This window comes from Prionailurus bengalensis, chromosome D2 (genome assembly GCF_016509475.1).
Source record: "Prionailurus bengalensis isolate Pbe53 chromosome D2, Fcat_Pben_1.1_paternal_pri, whole genome shotgun sequence".
Lineage (NCBI taxonomy): Eukaryota > Metazoa > Chordata > Mammalia > Carnivora > Felidae > Prionailurus > Prionailurus bengalensis.
Genome location: NC_057351.1, coordinates 55,643,437 through 55,662,038, shown reverse-complemented (window position 1 = coordinate 55,662,038; position 18,602 = coordinate 55,643,437). Strand labels below are relative to the sequence as shown.

Genomic DNA, 18,602 nt, shown 5'->3' with positions numbered 1-18,602 from the left:
ACTGAGCTACACAGGCGGCCCTAGAAACAATTTCTTAATATCTGAGAGGTAACACATTTACTAATCATTTAACAAGAACAAACATTCCACTTTTTCCAAAGTAAAGTTTAAATCCTTAGAAAAGGAAAAAAATGGTAAAAATTGTCTGGGTCATTAATATCTCTGGTCCTTTGTCATTGCTACAATGTCAGTTTATAAAAGTACACTAGAAAAACTCTTCATTAATTTACATTCTCTTGATTTTAAAAGTTCAAAATCTGTGGATAATTTAAACTTCTTGGTAGTTTAACAGTTTCTTTAACGTTTACTTATTTTTGAGAGAGATGGGGGGGGGGGGCACAGAATCTGAAACTGGCTCCAGGCTCTGAGCTGTCAGTGCAGAGCCCAACGCAGGGCTTGAACTCACAAATGGCGAGATTATGACCTAAGCCAAAGTCCGACATCTGAGCCACCCAGGTGCCCCAATAGTTTAACAGTCTTAACCAACACCAAGTCATTCAGGTTGGACTGCAAATGGTAGCCTACTGTTTTCTTAGAAAAATTAAGCCCCAAGTTTTATAGCTCCTGATAACTCCTACCTATCATCTCACCTAATGTGGAAAATTCTAGTTTCTCTCCTCTTTCACCCATTTATGAATGTATTCTTCCGTTTCACCAATAAAATGTACTAATCTTTGATATGGACATGTCATTTAAGATTAAACAGAAATTCTTTGCCTAAGGAGAAAGGAACCAAAAGGAACGTTATCTTTTAGATAAGATTATACACTGGTAGCCACAGCAATGAGTCTTGAAACTGTTTTCAGGAGATATATATATGTGGGTTTCTGACTCCGTAAAGGTCTATTTATTTCAACATTCCAAATCTATTTTAATAAATCCAATAGTTGTACAAGTCTTCCATGTGCAAGTCTCACATGGAAAATAACTATCACTTTAATCATATGTGTTTGTCTTTTAAAAAGTCAATAAAGCACAATTTTTTTTTTCTTTTACATTTATTTATTTTTGAGAGACAGAGAGACAGAGCACAAGTGCGGGAGGGGCAGAGAGAAAATGAGACACAGAATCCGCAGCAGGCACCAGGCTCTGAGCTGTCAGCACAGAGCCCGATGCAGGGTATGAACCCACAAACCACGAGATCATGACCTGAGCCAAAGTCAGATGCCTAACTGACTGAGCCACCTAGGCGCCCCAATAGAGCACAATTCTAGTACCTCTTAAAAAACTGTTGGAAATTAACCCATATTATTACTTTTATCCTGATGTATTCTCTTTCCAGAACAGAAACCAATCTAGATAGAGTAGCTAACATAGTATCATAAAAATAGTACTGTCAAAGATAACTTATCAGTAAGTAAATAATAAGTAAAATTTTAGTACTCTGGCCATTAAACAAAGGTGATGTATTAACTAAGTCATTTTTAAAAGACGTAGACTTTATTAAACACTCATAGAAAAATGACCAGCTTAGAAGTTTTTTTCAGTAACTAATCACAAAGATTTATGAACTTCTTATTGCCTATCCATAATTAAAATACCATCATATTGTGATCAGGATAAGCTAATCAATGCTCATTTATACAAATTAAACTTTGTCCACTTACTAGCTGAATAAAAATTCACATTACCTAACACTTACGACAAGATTAGAATTTATACCATTAATCATGCAATAAAAAAAGCCTCATTTCAACACAGGGACACAGTCACAAACATTCCCATTCCTCTCATTTTTTATTCTTAGTGAAGGCAAGGAATTTCCCATTTTATTTCGATGGGAATTTCTCCCAATTACCTTTGTCATAACATCTTCCTACATCTATTAATGAAGAATTCTATCTAAGATCAGTGATGTTTGAATTACCAGAGTGTTTTTAAAAAGATTTTAAGTAATCGGTACACTCAACGTGGGGCTCAAACGTACAATCCTGAGATCAAGAGTTTGCACATTCTTCCGACTGAGCCATACAGGCACCCCCTAAACAGTGTATTATTTTTAAAATTTGCCAAATCATTCCTTCTCCTTCTCAGTAGTTATACACAACTCAGCAACTTCCCTTTCTAGCACACATTTAAAAATAATTATTGCCAACTGCATCAAATCTAAATTACAGGAGGTTAAAACTGAGAAGGCATGTGACTAAAATCCAGGAATCCAGAATCCCAATCTGCTTTACCCTGTTTGCCCCTCCCACAACCCTTGAGGTTTCTAGGAAGGATATGTATAGAAGAAAAGGCCAGACACCTACACACTGTTACTGTAAGGCTTTTGTTACAAACTTCAAAGTGCCTTGAACAAGGCCAGTCCACATGGAAGCCTCATCAAACTGAAGGCCTAGAATCAGTATCACTTTGATTGTTGGGACTTTGCTGCCTTTCCTCTCGTCAGCCTATGCTCAAATCTCAGCCAATGGTGAAGAAAGGCCAAGTCTAGCAACATATGAAGAAAAACTAAGCCAGTGGAAACATTCAGCTGTAGAAACCTTCTTAGCTCTGAATACCACCGACAAAACTAAAAAAATCAAGAAGGAAAGAAAAGCCAAACAGGAGGATAATGGTAAAGAGAAAGGGGAAAGGCATTCCAGGACAGAGAACTGGAAGAGTAATTATGTTACCATTTATGGTAAGACTGCAGGCAGAGAAACCATTAATTCTTTAATGTAATATAAATCAAATAAGCAATCAGTAGTTGTAAACAAAGAAAGAGGGGACAACTTGGTGGAACCAAATAGGAAAATCTAAAAGAAGGGCATATGCTTGAATGTTTAAGATTAAAGAGCACAGGGGGCACCTGGGTGGCTCAGTCAGTTGGGCGTCCGACTTCGGCTCAGGTCATGATCTCACGGTCCGTGGGTTCAAGCCCCGCGTCGGGCTCTGTGCTGACAGCTCAGAGCCTGGAGCGTGTTTCAGATTCTGTGTCTCCCTCTTTCTCTGACCCTCCCCTGTTCATGCTCTGTCTCAAAAATAAATAAATGTTTAAAAAAAAAAAAAAAAGATTAAAGAGCACAGGCTTTTGAATTCCAATCCTGGGTCTACCACTCTTTAGCTAAGTGATCATGAATGAAACCTTAATCTTTCCAAATCTGTTTCTCCACCTGTAAAACAGATACTAACATCAAAGGGATCTTGTTTGGCACAGTAAAAGCTCAGTATCTGTTAGCTTTTAAAAAATATTAGTAGGAGCGTCTGGGTGGCTCAATTAAGCATCCGACCTCGGCTCAGGTCATGATCTTGCAATCTTCACTCATGAGTTGGAGCCCTGCATCGGACTCTATGCTGACCACTCAGAGCCTGGAGCCTGCCTCGGATTCTGTGTCTCCCTCGCTCTCTGCCACTTCCCCGCTTGCACACTGTCTCTCTCTTGCTCAAAAATAAACATTAAAAAAAATTAAATTAATAAAAAAACAGTAAAAGAACAAAAACTTGTCTCCACTACACTTAGATACCTTATTTCCTTAAACTTACATTGGGGATGGGAGGTGGGAAGAGGGAGACCATACTAAAAGGTTGCAAGATAATCCATTTGCAACCATGTTGATGGAACTGGAGGGTATTATGCTAAGTGAAATTAGTCAGAGAAAGACAAATATCATATGACTTCACTCATATAAGGACTTTAAGATACAAAACAGATGAGCATAAGGGAAAGGAAGCAAAAATATAAAAACAGGAGGGAGACAAGACATAAGACTCTTAAATATGGAGAACAAACAGAGGGTTGCTAAAAAGGTTGTGGGAGGGGGAGGGATGGGCTAAATGGGTAAGGGGCACTAAGGAATCTACTCCTGAAATCATTGCTGCACTATATGCTAATTTGGATGTAAATTTAAAAATAAATAAATTTTTTTAAAAGGGTGCAACAGAAGATTCAATAGTAAATATGATGCCTGGGATTTACTTCAAAATAATCCAGTGGGAATAAAACAATGGCCATTAAATGATGTAGCTGGGGTATTCACTGTCTTTTCTACTTTTGTATATGTTTGAAGTTTTCCAAAATGAAAGATTTTTTAAAAATTATTTTCCCTGTAATTAATATGGCTGAACAAGAAAACAAGTTCTAGCATCCTTTTCTACCTTTGACAAATCATGAACCTGTAAGATGAAAAGAAAAAGAGCGGGAGAACAGAAATACAGAGGTAAATACCTACAAATGACCTAGAATATATGCCTACATTGATTGTGAGGAAGGATTCAGGCAGGGGCCCACAAATACCCATACAACGGAGAGAACAAAGATGTTAAAAACAAGATCATCCAACATATCTTAGTTTAACAAACTCAACAATTCTCTCTTCTACATACATTGTACACTTACTTTTGAAATTTGTATAAACCAATAATTATTTAAGTAGTTTCTACACCCAGTATGGGGCTCAAGCTCACAACCCAGAGATCAAGAGTCACATGTGCCTCTGACTGAGCCAGACAGGGGCCCCTAAATGAATACTTCTAAACATACTAGTGGAGCATGCTACTTATAAACTAGATGTGAATTCTGTTGTAAAATAAAATATATTTCATTATGGTAAATTCACATTTTCACATGTAGGATTTTCTTTCACCAAGCAAGATACACCCTATAGATCCTTTTAAAATTAGTTTTTCTTCCCCTTTACATGATGAGTTTAGGGGAGGTACAACATGCCTTTACTCTCTGGAAACCTCTAAAAAAGTCACTAAGAAAAACATACAAAATAGCCATTTATTGATGATGATGATAAAATGATTCAGATATGGGGTGTCTGGGTGGCTCAGTTGGTTAAGCCTCCAACTTCGGCTCAGGTCATGATCTCACAGTTCTTGAGATCGAGCCCCGCGTCGGGCTCTGTCCTGACAGCTCAGAGCCTGGAGCCTGTTTCAGATTCTGTATTTCCCTCTCTCTCTGCTCCTTCCCCACTCGTGCCCTGTCTCTGTCTCTCAAAAATAAATAAACATTAAAAAAAAAAAAAAGATTCAGATTTTATGAAAAGCTAAAAGAGATACCAAGTAACAGTCACAGACTATCTAGTATTACCAATGTGAATGAAAATGCTCATCACACAATAGTTTTCTAATAACAGTAGCTCTCATGAAGTAATATGGTGTTCACATCCTATAACCCCAAAATAAGTCTTGATGTGTTATGGTATTTAACAGAGGCAGAAAACTACTATGTAACTTCCAACAGCAACTGAAGCAAGTTAAAGAAAAAGTTTGCTTCTGGAAGAGTTTAATTCTGTTTTATTTTTACCTGTTAAGTTAGGTAAATATTTCAAAAATTGAAATATCATACAATTATTTCGGTGGGTAGGAGGAAGCATTTATGCTAAGGAAAATCCCCTGATTGCTTCAACAAGAGTTGTTACTCAATGTTTCCCAACTATTATTTTTTTTAATTTATTTTGAGAGAGAGCGCACGTGCACATGCACAGGATCCCCTGGGTGGCTCAGTCTGTTTAGCATCTGACTCTTGATTTTGGCTCAGGTCATGATCTCACTGTTTGTGGGATGGAGCCCCGTGTCTGGCTCTACACTGTCAGAGTGGAGCCTGCTTGGGATTCTCTTCTTTTTCTCTCTCTGGCCCGCCCTCCCTCCCTCCCTCCCTCCCTCCCTCTCCCCCTCTCTCTCCCTCAAATAAATAAATGAAGCTTTAAAAAAATTTTTTTTTTAATTCTCAGATACACATTACCCAAAACTGGATCATAAGAACTTCATTATCATAAGGGCACTCAATAAAAACTGGCTTTACACATAACTCCTAACTTTACACATAACTTTACACATAACCACATAACTTCCTTGGATTGCATAATAACATTCAGAAAACTGATTACGTGATAAATCCAAAGAATCCATATTTCTCTTTAACAAAAGATAAATAAGCATGTGGAACTAAAGGGAGAAAAAAAAGACAAAAATTACAAGGTGTCAACCACACAGCCTTCCTGACATACCCCTCACAATCCATTAAGTAAACAATTCTCAGACTAATTCTGCCACCTACCTTCCAAGCTTCTCAATTTCACACACACCCCTTTTTTTTAAGTTTATCTGAGAGATGGGGGGGGGGGGCGCACACACACAAGCAAGGAAGGGGCACAGAGAGAGAGAAAATTCCAAGCGGGCTCCATATTGTCAGTGCAGAGCCTGATGCGGGGCTCAAACTCACAAACCATGAGATTTCAACCCGGGACAAAATCAAGAGTCAGACACTTACTGACTGAGCCACCCAGATGCCCCTCAATTTCATCTTTAAGACATCATTACACTTGACACTTTATGATACCATATCTAACCAACTCAAAAATCTGAGAAACTGACGCTGATCACAAAACTCAAAACAGTCTTTTAAAACATTTAGCACCACAAAATAAAATCATGTAGTAACTTACAATAAATACAACCCATCGAATATGAGTTTCATAAAACGCAACCAACTAATGCAATCTAAAATTTCAAAACTCCTGCTACTGTATAGATTTCTCTCACTACTCAAACTTAGAAACAATAAATTCAGACAAAATATCTATACAGAGGTTTCCCTCTTTGTTATTTACTATCCAAAACTCAAGTACAGAACAGATTTGAATAATGTGGTTTGCCACATTATCTGAACTTGATATATGAACACTCACTATAGAAAAGCAGGAATTTGGGGGCTCTTGGGCGGCTTAGTTAAGCATCCTACTCTTGATCTCAGCTCAGGTCTTGATCTCAGAGTTGTGAATTCAAGCCCCAGAAATTCCAGGCAAGAATTTTGAAGATTAGGATAACAAAGTATATTTGTGTTATGACACAAAATAACCAACAATTTTGGGGTGACTGGCTGGCTCAGTGGTAGAGCATGTGACTCTTGATATTGGGGTCAGGAGTTCAAGCCCCTTGTTGAGTACAGAGATTACTTTTAAAAAGCCATGCACAATTTTAATAATTCATAGAAAAGAACGTTAAAGCAGCCTTCTGAGTAATTTTAGTTCTCTCCTTTCACTTTATTCCCTTTACAAGGTATACTGCAGTTTCCCTTCTGATCTGTAATTCTTTTTTAAGTTTTTTGTTTTTTAATTTTGGGTGAGAGAGAGAGGCAGAAAGAGAGAGAGGGAGGCAGGGAGCAGCAGAGAGAGAGAGAGAATCCCAAGCAGGCTCTGCACTGTCAACACAGAGCCTGATGTGAGCTTGGAACTGACAAACCAGGAGATCATGACCTGAGCTGAAACCAACAGTCAGATGCTTAACTGGCTGAGCCACCCAGGCGCCCCTGATCAGTAATTATTCTTAAATTGAGAATTTGAGAAAAGATATTTGCAAATCATACACCAATGTGGATCTAGCATCCAGAATATACTCATATATCAACAATAAAAAAAAAAAAACTCAATTTTAAAATGAGCTAGGGATCTAAAAACACATTTCTCCAAAGAAAATATACAAATGGCCAACAAGCATGTGAAGAAATGCTCCGGGTGCCTCGAGGTGGCTCTGTTGGTTAACAGTCCCACTCTTGGTTTCAGCCCAGGTCAATGATCTCATGGTTCATGAGTTCAGGCCCAGCATCAGGCTCCATTGTGACAATGCAAAGCCTACTTGGGATTCTCATTCATATTCTCTCTCTCTCTGCACCCCACCCCCCACTCACGCTGTCACTCTCTAAGCTTTAAAAAAAAAAATGCTCAATATCACTGATCACTAGGGAAATGCCAATAAAACCCATGACATACCACTTCAGACCTACCCACTACAAGAACTATAATCAAAAAGACAGACAATAACAAGTGTTGGCAAGGAGGTGAAGAAACGAATCCTCCTATGTTGCTGGTGGGAATGTAAAATACTGCAGCTAATTTGGAAAACAGTTTGACAGTTCCTCAAAAAGTTAAAAGTTTTCACATGACCCAAGAAAAGTGAAAACAAATGTTCATAGCAACATAATTCATAATAGGCAAAATGGGCAAACAATTCAAATGCCCATCAACTGACAAACGATAAACACAGTATGTCCACACAATGCAATATTATTTAGCCATAAAAAAGAAAAGTGAGGGGCACCTGGGTGGCTCAGTCAGTTGAGCATCTGACCTCAGCTCAGGTCATGATCTCATAGTTGACGAGTTTGAGCCCCACATCGGGCTCTGTGCTGACTGCTCAGAGCCTGGAGCCTGCTTCAGATTCTGTGTCTCCCTCTCTCTCTGCCTCTGCCCTGCTCATGCTGTCTCAAATATAAATAAACATTAAAAAAAATTAAATAAGTGCTGATACAAGCTACAACATGAATGAATCTTGAAAACATGCTAAGAAGCCAGACGCAAAAGGCTATGTATTGTATGATTACATTTATATTTAATGTCCAGAATCGGCAAATCCACAGAAACAGATAGTAGACTGGGGGATGCCAATGGCTGAGGCACAGGACAAATGGAAAATGACTGCTAATGGGTATGGGGGTTCTTTTTTGGGTATTGAAAAGTGTTCTGGAATTAATGATGTTTGCACAATGTAGTGAATAAACTAAATTCATTGAACTGTATACTTTAAAAGAATGAATTTTATGGTACATAAATTATATGTCAATTGAAAACAAAATTCAGGGTATGAGCCACTGTACTTGGGATACTTCCTGCAGACAAGAGACAATCAATAAAATGAGCTAATAATTCACTCTGGAATAATCCCAAAAGCAATGTGCAACTGTAAGGAATAGTAAAAAGATTTTTTAAATATTCACAAAGAGTAAAAGATAATTTGGAGGTTAGTGATGGTAAATTTTTAACTTGAAACTACAAAAACAACAGCTTTGTTTATTCACATCTATCCAATGTCCAGATTCCATATAGCATATGGGTAGACATAAAAGAATTAAGAATCAACAGAAGGGCGCAGTGGCTCGGTTGGTTGAGTGTCCGACTTCGGTTGGGGTCATGATCTCACAGATCCTGAGTTTGAGCCCCGCGTCGGCTCTATGCTGACAGCTCAGAGCCTGCTTCGGATTCTGTGTCTCCCTCTCTCTCTGCCCCTCCCCCGCTCATGCTCTGTCTCTGTCTCTCTGAGATTTAAAAAAACATTAAAAATTAAAAAAAAAAAAAAAAGAGAGAAGTTCTGAGGCATATCAAAACAAATCAAACCCCTTTGCTGAGCTTCACAGCCAGTTTGCAAACCAGGAAAGAAAATCAATCTTGTTATTTCACATACACCTTTATTTGCCACAAAAAAACACTTTTCAACTGTTTCCAAATACCAAATGCACCAAGGATGAAAATTTGTCAATAGTAAGGATATTCAAAGCATACACACACCACTGGTTTTAGGCAATTCCAAAAATAGGTTTTGTGTGATGAAATAAAGTATAGCCTCCAAATGAGTTTATGCAGAAGACACTGTTTTGGATAACAATATCATCCCTGTTAAGGTGATTTAAAAAACAATATAGTTGTTTTATAGTCATTGGTGAGTTCCACATTGGAATCCTCAAATAAAGGAAACATTCCTCCTCTGAGCTAAGGACAGAAATGTATTATAAACCCCAAGGTGCCTAACAAAGAGACCCCACTTTAACCTGCAGTAGAAAACCTAACACCCTACCTTTGCAAAACTATCACCTATACATCCGCTACATGAATCACAGACTGTAGTTTAAATAGACTTAAACAGTTTAAATTCATTCTCATCCTTTGCCATTTTAACTTGTTTCTCATGAAAGAAATGCCCGTCACATCAAAATGAAGCAAAAATTTGCCACCTTCTTCATAAAGCCTTCCTATATCATCAAGAGATTTCTTTCACTTCTAAACACTCATAGAACTTTCTTGCGCAACAATATGGTATATTTTGCCTTGTACTATTATTGAATACACCAGATCTTCTCTATGTACTAAAAGCTCCTGAAGGTCAGGGTAGCTTACCCAATACTTTTGTCTACCCAGTGTCAGGTACAAATTTAAATCAAATAAGTACTCACCTAACTGCCTTTCATTCCTAAAAACAGCATTAATACAAGCAGCTACAGACTTAGGTGGGTGCTTGGAAGTGGCAAGTCCCCACACATGATGAATGTTTAATTCTCTGAAAGAAATTACAAGTCGTCCAGTGTAGCCCCATAAGGCTAAAAAATGTTTTTTAAATGCCATTATTCAGACACTTCCTAGAACTAACTGCTCCAGCTACAAGCACATTTGAGGGAATCAGAACAATTTGAAATGACTGTGTAAGTTAAAAAGACTTACTATGCTATCCTTTTTCAGCCAAGCCAGAGCTAACCTGAAATCAACAAAACTTTCCCTACACTGGGAAGAGCTTTTTGAGAATACAGCAAGGATGAGGAGCAGCCAAGCAATAGTTTACAACACACCAAGCAGCAGAGAGAACCTCAATCTTCCTGGAATATGGACTACCAAAGTCCCAGAGGACATCTCAATAATCACCTGGTTACCAAATACCCATTTTGATCATAATCACTGTCTGAAACTGCCACTAATTCCAATACAAGTGAAACCTAATAATAGAAACAAAACACCTCCACAATCCCAATGCATCCCACCAAACAGCCCCCCAAAATAGAAGAATTTGATTTTGGAAATAAATGAGAATTCATTTTTAACCTAAAGACTGCTACCAATTAAATACCATTTAGAAACCAAATGACCCTAAAGCACTAAGACAATCAGTCAACAGAATCACATAGAAGGTTAACTGTTCAGAACCAATCTCATTAAAATAAACGAGGAAACGAGGAATTATTACATTTGCTAGTGACAAAGTACTTGCCTTTTGCACTAGGAATCACTGCTGGCCTTTTTAAGTATAGAAAGTTAACACTACAATTGATTTACTTAGAACACTTCTCTTAAAGAAATTACATATAATAAAAAGGAAAATATGAATCCCAATTAATTGATTTTAGCTGGGAGACTATCAACTGTGTATTACTGCTCTGCACTCTGGACTTTAAATACGTCCTGAACTTTACTACATTGAAAGTGGAAATTTGCATTTAAAACTATGCTTTAAGAAAACGGATGACCAGATTAAAATCCTCCTTCAAAAAATGAATCAAAATTTGATATTCAATTCAGATATTTACCAGACTTTATTAGTCATTGAAGAAAAAGAAAAGAAAAAAAAAAAAAAAAAAGATGCTGTCAAGCAGCAGTAAGTAACCACAAACACTAGCAAGGACGGATAAAAAGGGAGCCTGAGGCAGAAGGCAAGGATTCAAAGCAAACAGAATTAGAATAAGATAAACAACTCATTAAAACCATCTTAACTAACAGTAACTTTTAAAACAGTAATCTTTTAAAACCTAAAAAGCCCCACTGAAAAAAAAATCATGAAAAAAGTGAAACAAAAACATGAAAAAGTCTTCAAAATGATTTCAGTATATTCACAATTGTGAAAATTCATTAATTTCACGCTTCTCAAAAGCCACATGCCTTTCATATGATGTTTACAACTAATAAGTAATTCATAAAGTGCTTAATCTGACATAAAATTTTAGCAAACGTATGACAGGTCTGAAAAAACACAAGCAAAGACAGAATAGAATAAATGATAAATGACAACCAAAAGGCTTTCTAGAGGGCAGAGGTAGGCTTGGATTGGCAGAAAGAAAATTTTAAAATATATCCACAAGTCAAATTATACCAAAAAATTGATTCGTGCCTTTATTACTTACACAGGCACGTTTTAAGATGTACTTTTAACCTGTGGACAACCAAAGTGGTATCAGATACCTTAAAGAATTACCTATGTTAATTTTGATGATACAGTCTAAATCCTTAACAAAATTCACATGTATCTTTATAATGAAACACTGCAGAGATGGAAGGGCTTACATTCCCTAGGTAAAGGTTACCTTACGTTTCACTTACTTAAAGTTTCAGTTTTGCTTTTTAATCTATTACAGAAAACATCTCTTATGGGACACTGTAAAGGACATACCCTCCTGTCAAGCCAGAGAGCTCAAACACAAAGACACTGAGCTAACCAAGTGCTGTAATTCTTCCAAACTGAGCCTCTCCACACCCCCTCCACCCTTCCCCCCAACAGATATGTCTATTAAATCAGTGTCTGTTCTCCCCCTCGCACAACAAAGAGAACTTCTCACCGCATGAAATTGCCGCTGAATGGACACCAGAAAGCAGGATTTGCATAATTCCTTCCAACGAAACCCTGTCGGGAAGGAGGGGATGAGGGGCCCGAGCGAACGGACAAAATCTCCTAGATTCTGCTGTGGAAGACCTGGTTCCCAAGAATATTCCCCACGGGGGGAGAGGGGGAGGAAGGGGCTGGAATTCTGCGCCTCCCCGAGAACTGGGCCTGGGGGACGGAAAAGCACGAGAGAGCATTTCCCCACACAGCAGCAGCACAGAAGCAAAGATGGGGAAATAACAATGCTGGAGGACAGGAGAGTCAGACACAAGGATGGACTGGGGCTAGGGGGCGGCGGGCGGAGCGGAGACACCACACGGGCCACTTACTTTTTGGAGGGGGGTTAAATATATGAGTTAAGCCCTTATGGTCCCGCCGGCCGCCGCACAGAGGGAAACGGGACCTTGGGAGAGAAAAACAGACAAAACACACAGTGTGAGAGGCGCAGCTCGGCCGCCCGGCCCCTCCCGGGGCGCCCCCGTCCACACTCCCTCCTGCCCGTGGGGGAAAAAGCCACCCGAGGCCCGGGAGGCGGGGGGAGGGGGGGTGCGGCGAGGCTCTCGGCGAGGCGGCGGCTCCGGTAAATCCCCTAAGGGGACAAGAGCGACCCCCGCTCCAGCTTCCCGGTCGGACCCGGTCCCACCCCCTTCCTCCCCGCCGCGCACACACCGAACACAAATACACACACACCGACCCGAGCGTCGAGGATTAACTCCCCGGCCGCCGCCGCCACCGCCGCCCGCAGAGGAAGTGCAGCCGCTGCCCCCCGCGGCCATGACACCCTACTTGGCTCGGTCAGGCGGACCCGGGGCCTGTGACAGCTCCGGCTCCCTCCGCCCCCATCTCCACCTCACGCCTCGCACACGCCCGAGCGCCGGGCGCCCGCCCGCCCGCCGCCGCGCGTGCACGCGGGGAGTGGGGCGCGCGCCGCCGTGCGTGGGGGAGGGGAAGCGCAGGAGGGGGAAGGCGCCGGCCAGAGCGGAGAAGGGGGCTGAGCCAGGGCCCAGCACGCCCCCGCCCCCCCCCCCCCCGCGCGCCCGGCTCCGCAGGACCGGAGGCGGCGCCCCCAGTCAAGCGGCAGTGCCGCGGGGCGAGTCTCCACAATAAGCCCTCGGCGGCGCCGGGCCGCCGGGCGGGGAAAAGGGGAGGCGGGGGAGGGAGGGGGCACGCGCTCCCGCCCGAGTGCCCGCCCCGGGGAAGGCGCGCGGAGGGGAGGGGCTGGCGCGCGCGCTCAGACCCGAGCGGGGGAGAGCCCGCCCGGAGGTCGCGCGCGCCCGCACTCCGGGGGGTGGGGGAGGGGGACGCCCGAGCCAAAGAGGGCGGGCGGGCCGGAGCAGCAATTCCCTCTGTCCCGGCTCCCTCCCTTGTCCGGGGCAGCCGGTGGCGTGGCGGCCCGAGGGCCGGAGGCGGCAGGGGGAGGGTCTCACCTACACAGTGAATGAGCTTGTGGCGCCACGAGTCCAGTTCTTGCCGAAAGCCGCGTCTCTCAACGGAGCATTGCTGCCGCCTACACACCCTCGCCATCTTCTGCCGCCCGCCCGGCCCTGCCTCCGCCGCGGCCCCGCGCACGCCCAGCCGCGTCGCCCGGGGCCGCGCACGCACCCGCGGCCTGGGCGTCGCGCCTCCCGCCGGGGGCGGCGCGGGGGCAGGGCCGGCCTCACCTCGCCGTGGCCCCGGCGTCGTCCCGGGGGCGGACTGGCAGTGCGTCGGCCCAGCAATTGGCACGGCGCGGGCGCTCGACTACGGTCTTTGCGTTCCTTGGCCGCAGCCGCCGCCTGCTCTGGCGGCCCAGGAATGCCCCTTCCGGGAGCAGGAGCTCGCGCGCCTCCCTTCCCCCCCCCCCCCCCCCGCCACCGCGACCCTGCACCGCCTCCGCACTGTACCCCAAGGCCACGGCTGCCCTTTCCTCTCCCTTCCCTGGACTTTGTGTTTCTTAAACTAGCCCCAGTTATCATTTCTAACCTGCCTATCGCCCGACACCAACTGTTGCGAGTTCCGTGGTAACTGCTTCTCTAAACTTCTCGGCCGAAACTGCTCCTCTCGGGAGCCTGTTTAAAGAAGCCGAGTTAAGAGTAAATGCCCGGATGCCCGTGGAATCACATAGCCCCAAAGTTGTAAAACGTGAGAAGGGTGTAGTTTATTAAGTCATTGGAAGTCTTGGGCAACGTTCGTAAACACAGTAAAAATGGAAACCAGGCGTTTTAAATTAAACGAAAAACGAGGAGGTTTCTACTAGCAAGGCTGATTGACCATAGGCGAAATTCTCAAAGTGGCAATATTCGGAACCCCTCGTGTGTGGAGAGAAGTTAAAGAAAATCGTACTAAAGTGAAAATAGTATTTCAAAATAAGGCTAAATTAACAATACTTAAAGCAGAGTGTTGGAAAATAGCATAATTCCATATTTCAAGAAAGGCTGGAGAAATATTTTCAGTGACCAAAGAGATTTTCAGGTGAAAACCTGGGATAATTAAGTCCCAGGACTTAGGACGCTACCTGTTCCGTTTAAACAATTCTGATCGTAATTACTTGGCTGTTATTGGGGAAAGAAAGAGGAAAGAGAAAATGGAACGAAAGGAGAAAGCGGGGGCTGACTAGAAAAGCAAAAATTTTAAATGGAAAATAGATCCCTCTTTACCAATAAGCCCAATAACCTAGGATTCTGGCCTCCTCCTCACCTTTGGGTTTAAGCTTAAAGATGGTGCATTCCTGCTTTTAGATATTTAAATTTAAACATGAATTTAAATTACTTAATTTTAATTACTGTAGTAGGTAAAACAAAGTCATTAAATACTTCCAAGAATCCCATTGGTGTATTGATTTGTGTCTTTTCAAAGCAGTGGTCCTGGTTCCTTGAACCAGGCACTTGTGGAATGTCGTGTCTATCCATAAAGAGATGGACTGGGGTCGCCTGGGTGGCCCAGTCGGTTAAGCAACCGACTTCAGCTCAGGTCATGATCTCACAGTCTGTAAGTTCAAACCCAGCATCGGGCTCTGCGCTGACAGCTCGGCGCCTGGAGCCTGCTTCGGATTCTGTGTCTCCCTCTCTCTCTCTCCTGCTCATGCTCTCTCTGTCTCAAAAATAAATAAAAACATTTAAAAAAATTAAAACAAAAGAAGAGGTGGACTGATTGGGACTCTCGGGCAGAACTGGTTTGAGATGTATGAGTAGAAAGGCATCACTGCTTCCCAAGTCTAACACCAATGATTATTCCACAATTTTCAAAAGTCCACGTTATTTCATTGGCTAAAGAGTGCTGTCAAATGGGCAAACTATTAAGTCAGGAAATATTGAATTTCTGTGTACACAAAACTATCCTGAGTGGTGAGGGGAAAGGACAAATAGGAGATCAAAGATTGCTGAGGACAGGCACCCTGCACATGTGATGGATGGCAGGACATCTTTTATCTTCAATCTGAATCTTCTTTTCCTCACCGCTAGGTGGTAGGTTTGCGTCTTGCAGCTTTTCTCCAAGTTTCTATGGTTTTGGGAGGAAGCATGCTTCATAAAGTTTCAAATAAATGAACAACAACACGTAATTCTAAAATGAGTTAGTGAATATATTTTCCAGTTACCCATATAATCTGTTTAAAATGATTGAGCCAAGGGTAATTCTTCCTCAACATAATCTCTTAAGGGGTCTCAGACATGCAGATTAAGAGGATCCTAGAGACTTCAGAGATCAACTCTAATTTGAGGTATGGAATTACAAGCCCAGACAAATAAAGTGACTTGACCAAGGTTGCATAGCTGCTGGGTAGAAGGTGGACAAGAAAAGCCAGAAGCCGGGGGGTGGGGGTGGGGGGGCAGGAAGCCAGATTTCCCAATTCTTAATTCAATTCTATTTCTACTACTCCACTTTGAATTGCAATTGTTGCTTCACTTATTTAAGTTGGGAACCAACATATAGTTGACCTCTCACAAAGGCCTATTTGGAAAAAAGGATGAGGGGGCAATAATAATAACTATCATTTATTGAGTAACTATGTTTAACATTGCAACTTTATTTCATTCCATCTGAATAACAATACCATGAAGTAGGTATTATTTTTTACCTACTTTTCACATTTTCCAGATTATAGATTCAAGACTCAGAGGGGTTAAGTGCCTTTGTCCAAGATCACAACGTTACCAAATGGCAGAACCAGAATTCTAACTAAGATCTCTCTGCCTCCCAAACCCTCTCATTTCCCTGCAAGTAGAAGCAGGACTCTGCATGCAGCAGATTCATTTAATTCCATGTGAGAGGTGATGTTCCACTGCATAGTTGAGCAGTTTGACAAAAATCTGCGCTCCTGTCGTGTCAGGCAGTGTCCTAGACACTTAGGACACAAATATATCTAACACATAATTTCTGACCTCTAACTCTTTTGGCTACCCTGGAATAGAATCTCAGCTGCAAGCTTTTTCCCATTCGGGGGAGGATCAAGCAATACAACACATTGGTTAAGAGAGTAGAATCTGAAGATACAGAGACTGATTAAAATCTTCATTCCATCCCTTAGAACCTGTGTGGCCTTGACAACTTTTCTGGTCATCAGTTTCCTCATGTGACAGAGGATAATAGTCTACAAGATGGAGATTGCGTGAAGATGAAATGAAACAATCATGTACCATGGCTGACACGTTGCTAGCATGAAATGAGTATCAACTCTCATGATTAGGCTCCCATCTGTTTGTCCGGTCTACAGGATGACAGGAAACCAAGATGCTTGTTACAATATAAGAGCATGAAGGAGTAACAGCAATGACGTTGGCCTCTGAAAACAACATTCCCTGAGGCATATCCTCATTCCCGGAGTGAGTTTTGGCAAGGAGCACAGAGAATGACTATCAGAGAGTAGGGGGTAGCCTCTGTGAACCATAGGACTCATTGGTCAGAATTATATCAAGCTTGTGTCTGATTGGTTGTAGGTGGCTTTTAATAGGGAAGTGATGTCAGAGAAATGAGAGGATAAAATGGATTGGAGCCTTTTAAAGAAAGATGTCTCCTGGGGTGCCTGGGTGGCACAGTCAGTTAAGCATCTGACTCTTGATTGCAGCTCAGGTCATGATCTCATGGATTGTGAGTTCAAGCCCCACGTCGGGCTCTGATGCTGTGAAAGCCTGGTTGGGATTCTCTCTCACTCTCTCTCTGCCCCTCCTCCACTTATGCTCTCTCTCTTTCTTTCTCTCTCAAAAAGTAAGCTAAAACTTGGGGCGCCTGGGTGGCTCAGTCGGTTGGACGTCTGACTTCGGCTCAGGTCATGATCTCGCGGTCCGTGAGTTCGAGCCCCGCGTCGGGCTCTGTGCTGACAGCTCAGAGCCTGGAGCCTGTTTCGGATTCTGTGTCTCCCTCTCTCTGTCTGACCCTCCCCCGTTCATGCTCTGTCTCTCTCTGTCTCAAAAATAAATAAACGTTAAAAAAAAAAATTAAAAAAAAAAAGTAAGCTGAAACAAAAGAACCATAGCTCCTAATGAACTCCAATAAGTAACACTTTTGAAAGCACTCTTAATGGATGAGGTCTTTTATTCCTCACAACAACCCAATCAAGTATCCCCATTTTTCAACAGAGCACAGAGCAGTTAAGTGATTTGCCCATGGTCACATAGGTTATAGTAGATTTGGATCCAAACCCAGGCAATCTGACTGCAGAGCTAGACGCTTAATCTTCACATTATTCTGCCTCCTGTACTATAGGGGATATGGGACCTAGTGTGAGGGACAAGGCCTGGTGGACAGAAGGGAAGCTCTGATCTTTGGTGGAACTACTCAGGGAGTGGCTCTTCTTGCTTGGTACAGATTTTTAAAGTTCCTTCCTTTTCAGTCTGCCTGTGTGCCCAGAAAGCTTTTTGACTTTATGTTATATGTTTGTCTGTGACATTTTTTTCCTTATAAAGTTGTATTGAGATATGTTTCACATACTGTCAAATTTACCCACCAGTGGTTTTCAGTATGTTTACAGAGTTGTGCAACCATCACCACGATCACTACAGTAACATTTTCATCAGCGCCAAAGAAACTCCGTATGAGTTAGCAGTTACTCCCCATTCCCTGCTCTCCTCAACCCCTGGCAACAACTAGTCTACTTTTTGTGTCTGTGAATTTTCTTCTTCTGGACATTTCAGGTCAATGGAATTGTACAGTTAGTGGTCTTTTGTGACTGGTTGCTTTCACCGAGCACGATGTTTTTCAAAGTTCATCCACGTTGTAGCATGTGTCAATACTTCCTTTTTATTGCCAATTAATATTTCATCATATGGATGTACATTTTGTTTATCCATTCCAGTTGATGGATATTTTATTGCTTTCACTTTTTGACTATTATATGTAAAGCTGCTATGAATATTTGTGTACAAGTTTTTGTGTGAACATATGTTTTCACTTTTATTTTAAATATGAATACTCGGGGCGCCTGGGTGGCTCAGTCAGTTAAGCGGCCGACTTGGGCTCAGGTCATGATCTCAGGGTCGGTGAGTTCGAGCCCCGCGTCGGGCTCT

General features: G+C 42.2%; 1 protein-coding gene across 4 annotated transcripts in view; it reads right to left on the bottom strand.

Moving 5' to 3' along the window:
• The window catches only part of LCOR (ligand dependent nuclear receptor corepressor), a 144,277-nt gene extending 130,580 nt beyond the window's left edge, over positions 1-13,697 (bottom strand). Inside the window, exons 1-2 of one of the 4 annotated variants that reach the window (XM_043597124.1) lie at positions 13,551-13,697; positions 12,453-12,526 (exon numbers count right to left, since the gene is read on the bottom strand). The gene's annotated coding sequence lies outside the window, so the exon portion shown is untranslated. The remainder of the gene's footprint in view (positions 1-12,452; positions 12,527-13,550) is intronic. The other 3 variants (XM_043597128.1, XM_043597126.1, XM_043597127.1) reach the window with 3 other exon arrangements.
• Between the last annotated feature and the right edge of the window lie 4,905 nt (positions 13,698-18,602).